At 43.9% G+C, this 6522-nt stretch overlaps 1 pseudogene; it reads right to left on the bottom strand.

Moving 5' to 3' along the window:
- Positions 1-4814: 4814 nt before the first annotated feature.
- Positions 4815-5962, bottom strand: LOC123101635 (probably inactive leucine-rich repeat receptor-like protein kinase At5g06940; annotated as a pseudogene).
- Positions 5963-6522: the final 560 nt, after the last annotated feature.

The following is a 6522-nucleotide window of genomic DNA, read 5'->3' as shown; positions in this document are numbered from 1 at the left end:
CCTGTGGCAGGTGCTACAGGGTATGCAGAACTCAAGAAGGACTATGATGTTAAGATGGAAAAGTGGAACAAGTCCAACCATATTGCGCTTCTCATCATGAAAGCGACAATATCGCCGGACATTTCTGAAGCACTCCCTAAGAAAGACACTGCTAAAGAATTCCTCACAAAAATGTAGGAGCAATTTAAAGGCTCCAACAAAGTGTATGCTCCTGAAATTTTTGCTAAGCTTCTTCAAAAATACACTATTGACGGAAACGTTAGGCAACACATATTGAGGGTGGTAAATGCTTACACCAAACTTAAGGCTTTGGAGTGTTCTGTAAGTGAAGCCCTTCTTGTCATAATTATTCTTGAGTCTCTTACAAAAGAGTTTGAACAATTTTAGGTCAACTATAACTCTCTAAAGGAAAAATGGAAACTCTCTAAGATGACCGCAAGGATCGTCCAGGAGGAAGAGAGGATCATGAGGCAGAAGAAATACCACGTTTTTCATGTTGGCTCTAACAAGAGAAAGCATGAAGGGCAAGGTTTCCCCAAGCCTCAGAAAAAGCAAGTCAAGAAAGAAGGCACCAAGCCATTTAACCCTAAGGCATTCAAGGGTAAAGAAGCCAGCAGTTCTTCTGCTCCTAGCAGCTCCACTGCTGGAGAAAATGCTTGTAACTTCTGCAAAGATGAGGGACACTATCAAAGGGACTGCCCATGCTTTCTAAAATTGATGAACAAAAGAGGTATTGATGAAATTACTTTTGTAGATGAACCTCTTTATGTCGATTTTTCTATAAAGTCATGGTGGATTGATTCAGGGGCAACCACTCACATTGCTAACTCTATGCAGGGATTCGATACGATCCAAACTATAAGAGGAGGAACAAGAAAGCTTAAGGTTGCGAACGGAGTTGAGGCCGATGTTGAAGCTATGGGATCTCTCACGTTGGAGCTACACACTGGCCACACTCTTAGATTGAATAATGCTATTTATGTGCCTACCTTAAGTAGGAATTTGATTTTAGTTTCTCGTTTAGATGATGATATGTACGAGTGCCATTTTGGCAAGAAACAATTTGCTTTGATCAAATGCAATAAGAATGTAGGCATCGGTGTTAGACAAGGCCAACTATACATGTTATCTCTTAATAATGATTCAGTTATGCATGTGAGTGATGAAATTAATGTTGAGAAGAAATGGAAAGGAGTTAGTAATTCTTTGAAATTGTGGCTCTGTCGTTTGGGCCACATTTCGAGGGGAGAATGGAACGCTTAGTTAAAAATGAAATACTCCTCCCATTAGACTTCTCAGATGCAGACAAATGTGTCGACTGCATTAAAGGAAAATTCGCAAAAACAATTAAGAAAGGAGCAGTAAGAGCCACATGGGTTTTAGAATTAATTCACACTGACATATATGTGGACCCCTTAATGTTAAGTCTATAGATGGTTTTGATTCATTCATTATATTCACATGTAACTTTTCCCGCTATGGTTATATTTATCCCATACGTGACCGATCAGAAGCTTTGGAGAAATTCAAAGTCCATAAAGCGGAGGTTGAAAATCAACTGAACGCAAAAATCAAAGTTGTATGGTCTGATCGCGGGGGAGAGTATTATGGTAGGCATGCTCCTTATGGGCAGATTCTTGGACCTTTTGCCAAGTTCTTATCTGAAAATGGAATCATTGCTCAGTACTCAATGCCTGGTGAACCACAACAAAATGGTGTGCCCGAGCACCGCAACCGCACCCTTATGGATATGGTGCGAAGCATGCTTAGTCACTTGAGTTTACCAGTAAGCCTTTGGATAGAGGCATTAAAGACAGCTGCACACATACTAAATCTTGCTCCAACTAAGTCAGCACCGAACACACCTTACGAGATGTGGGCGGGAAAGAAACCGAGCTTGAATTACTTACGAGTGTGGGGTTGCCCTACTAAAGCTAAAGTTTTCAATCCACAACTTAAGAAATTGGATCCAAAAATAGTTAGTTGTTTCTTCGTTGGATACCCTCATAGGGGAAAGGGATATCGTTTTTATTGTCCAAGTCACACCACCAAGTTTGTGGAGACTAGACAAGCGGTATTTTTTTAGGAAAATGGGGTCACAAATTTAAGGGAGATCGATCTTGAGGAGAAGCGGGTTTGTGTGCCATCCCCGACTATCCAAGAGATTGTTTTTCCAATACGAAAAAATGTGACATCTGATAATCCTGAATCTCACGGTTCAGTTTCTCAGTCGAATGGTGATCCGGAGACTAATAATGAAAATCCAGACACAAATGAGGACCACCAGGAAAATAATGATTCTCAAAATGATGATGTACCACCACCACCTCCTCCTGTGGGTAGACCACGGCGTGAGAGGAAGAAAGCCATATCAGATGATTATGTCATTTTCATGATTAAGGATATGAATGATCCGGAAAAGGTGGAGGATCCAACCTCTTATAATGAAGCCATTAAAAGCGAAAAAATCATCCAAATGGTTGGTTGCCATGGAAGACGAGTTGAAATCTATGGGCTCAAATGACGTATGGGACCTAGTAGAAGTTCCTGATGGAGCTAAGAAAGTAGGTTGCAAGTGGGTCTACAAAACCAAGTATGATTCCAAAGGGAATGTCGAATGGTTCAAGGCAAGGCTAGTGGCAAAAGGGTATACACAGAGAGAAGGCATTGATTATAAGCAAACCTTTTCTCCTGTGTCAATCAAGGATTCTTTCAGAATCATAATGGTATTAGTAGCTCATTACGACCTAGAACTACACCAAATGGATGTTAAAACAGCATTTCTAAATGGTGACTTAAAAGGAAACATTTACATGGCTCAACCAGAAGGCTTTGTTGTGTTAGGGAAGGAACATTTAGCATGTCGTCTAAAGAAATCAATTTATGGCTTGAAGCAAGCTTCTAGAGAGTGGTACCTCAAGTTTGATAAAATTATCAAAACTTTTGGTTTCACCGAAAATATTGTGGACAACTGCATATACATTAAGTTTAAAGGCAGTAGGTTCACATTTTTAGTCCTATACGTTGATGACATATTGTTGGCATGTAGCGATAAGGATACGCTGCATGAGACCAAGAATTTTCTGTCATCCAGTTTTGATATGAAAGATCTTGGTGAAGCCTCGTATGTCCTCGGCATCGAGATTCATCGAGATAGGTCCAGAGAAACGTTAGGACTATCTCAAAAAGCATACTTTGAGAGAGCACTGAAAAAACTCAATATGCATAAGTGCTCACCCTCACTTGCTCCTATAGTTAAGGGCGATAAGTTTGGGACATTTCAATATCCGGGGAACCAATGTGAAACTAATCAGATGAAGTCGGTTCCTTATGCTTCAGCTGTCGGAAGCATCATGTATGTTCAAGTGTGTACACGCCTAGATTTGTGTTTTTGTAACCGGGATGCTTGGCAGATACTAATCAAATCCAGGACCAGACCACTGGATGGCCGCAAAGAAAGTCTTCGTTATATGCAAGGAACTAAGGATTTCATGCTTACATATAAAAGAACCAATAACCTAGAAATTGTTGGTTATTCAGACTCTGATTTGCCGGGTGTGTGGATAGTAAGAGATCCACGTCAGGTTATATATTCACACTCGCAGGAGGAGCCATATCGTGGAAAAGCTCCAAACAAACATTAACTGCTGGATCTACGATGCAAGCAGAATTTGTAGCATGTTATGAGGCCACCGCGCAGGCTGTATGGCTAAAGAATTTTATTCCCGGACTTAATGTGGTTGACAGCATATCTAAACCAATTTTATTATACTGCGATAATGAACCCGCAATTTTCTATACGAGTAACAACAGGTCAAGTGATGCTGCCAAACACACTGACATAAAGTATCATGTTGTGAAAGATAGAATCCAGGATCAAACAGTTGATGTTGAACATATAAGAACGAAGCATATGATTGCGGATCCGCTAACAAAAGGCTTACCACCCAGTATTTTTCGTGAGCATGTTGCCGGCATGGGACTACTGGAAGCCTGATGATTCTGGAATAAGAGGACCATTAAAATAAACCACCCCCAATTAGCAAAATGTTTTTCATTTCGAAATAGGCGGGTGTGCTATAAGTGTAGAGGTTCTATGGCGTTTCGAGTTGTTGTAACACCTCACTTTGGTACATCATTCCTATGTAGAATGGGCAAATGAAGTTAAGCCTAACGATCAAGGGGGAGAATGTTGGTTTGATCTGACGGCTTAAACAGGCCAGTTGGATCTATTAGTCTAACAGGAAAAAAATGAAGGGATGACGATAAGTGAAGGGGTCCACGTACCAACGTACGTGAGGCTCGATCAAAACTAACGCGCCCTGATCGGGGGCGCCCAAAAACCAACTCAGGTTTTGGGTCCCCTGTCGCCAGCGCCATATTAAAAGGATACGGGAGAGAGCTGGCCACATGCGAGATCACAATTCACGTAAGGTTTACTCTCCTCCCGATATTTTCACCCCATCCGATCAGGGGGAGTGCTGCAGCGACGGGAAGACCTAAGCCAGCCGCCGCTGCTGTCCCTGGGCAGTGCCGGTGGCGCCCTGAAGGAATCAGGACGTCGAGGAGAACCTCTACCTCGACTACATCACCCCTGCATCAAGCCTGCACCAAGCAGGCGATCATGTCCATTGCCGTGACATGTAATGATCCCCTAAAGCCTTCTTTGTTCATGCTTTTAAGGTGATCTAGATGCAATCAGTTTCTGCTAATGGCATCCTAGAGATGCATAATTATTCCAACAAGATCAACAGCCTCCAATCCTGCAGGACCGAGGAGATCAGAGGGGATCTCCCCACTCAGACCATTGTAACTCAGATCCAACTCACATGCCTTGTAATACCACTAGGGATAGAACCAGTAAAATTGTTCTGATTAGCCGCAAACCGAATGAGTTACCAGAAAGGATTAAGGTCCTGAGCTTGGTCGGCTTCCAGAACTCATCCTCGACATCACCAGTGAGATTGTTCTGACTAAGATCCAACAGCGTGAGATCTGAATAACCGAACAGACTGCTTGGGATGGAATCACTGAAAAAACTACCAGACAACACCAACTCCTCCAAAGAGCTAGCCATCTTTCCAAAGATAGCACCCACCAAATGATTTGGAGCTGAGGTTCAGGCTCCTCAACCTAGGCATAACACTCAACTGGGTGGTCACAGTTCCAGTGAAGGAATTGAAGGAGAGATCAAGAACCTCGAGTCGAGAGAAGCCGAAGAGATCGCCTAGTCGCCCGGCCAGGCGGTTGCTGCTCAAATTCAGCACCCGCAACCCGGCGCTCATGGGGCAACGAGAGAAATGGCCCGTCAAATCGGTGAAGTGATTCTTGGAGAGGTCGAGGGAGCGTAAGCTGTCGAGGGAGAATAAGGAGGCAAAGAGCGTGGGGTTGGACATGGAGTAGCTGGACAAATCGATGTCGGTCACCACCGAGAAGGAAGTGGAGTCAGAAGGAGAGCAACCGATTCCTCTCCATAGGCATGGATTGGAGACGGTTGTGTTCCACCCGGCCGAGCCCACATAGCGCGAGAGATCCCTCATGATGGACTCCTGCGTGCTGTTTAGAGGAAGGGGCGGGTTGCCGGCGGCGGTGGCGATGGACAGATGAAGGCACAAGAAGGAGAAGAAGGTGAACAGCGGCATCGAGAAGCCATGGCTAGAGCAGGTAGAGTACCTCTTGCTCTCCCCCATGGCCGCTGGTCCTCGGTTTTGCTTCTGATTCCTTTGGTTCCTCGCCGATCTTGGTCGGTACGGTACGGGCAGTAGGCGGGAAAAGAGATGAAGAAGATCTTCTGCCCCTGGGTTTTGGGTTTCTCCGCGGCCGTGGCTCTGTGATGCTCCTGCTCTCGTGTTTTGCTTGGCGTATAAGGATTCAGTTTGAGTGTTGTGTAGAGCTTTGCCAAACCAAAAGAAAAGGTGTTGTACAGAAACGAGAATGCAAAAACTACTCGCTCCGCCCCAAGTTACTTGTCTTGGATTTGTCTAGATATGGATGTATCGTATGTTTTAGTGTTAGATACATCCATATCTAGAAAATTTTAAGATAAGTAATTTGGGGCGGAGGTAATACATAGTTGTGGTCATTTTGAGGATTTTCCGAAAGCTGCGAAATAAAATTAAGAAAGAAAGCTAGGATGTGAGTGAGCACAGGGTCACCATCTCCCACAAATGGTGTTCCTGTCGTCCCGTTTGCACCTGGACTACCCCACACCACACTTGACGAGGGAGGTGACTTTGAACGTAGACCCTCTCCATTGCTGTCTTGACTCCCGCTCCTTCACTGACTTGAGCCCTTCCTCCACCACCACTGATCTCTTGCAAGCAAATTCTCTGAAGTATTCCCTCCGTTCCATAATATAAAAGCATTTTTAAAGCTAAGGGAATACATGCGTAGAGTTTTCTTTTCTTAGATGGGACGTGTCACGAGAATGTCTGGCGTGTGATTAACCTCGCATCAAGCATGGTGCTTCATGAAAATTAAAACTCATCTGCTCGTCCTCCTAACGAATGCATCTGAAAAGGC

Source organism: Triticum aestivum, chromosome 5A (genome assembly GCF_018294505.1).
Source record: "Triticum aestivum cultivar Chinese Spring chromosome 5A, IWGSC CS RefSeq v2.1, whole genome shotgun sequence".
Taxonomy (NCBI): Eukaryota; Viridiplantae; Streptophyta; class Magnoliopsida; order Poales; family Poaceae; genus Triticum; species Triticum aestivum.
This window is presented reverse-complemented; position numbering and strand designations above follow the sequence as displayed.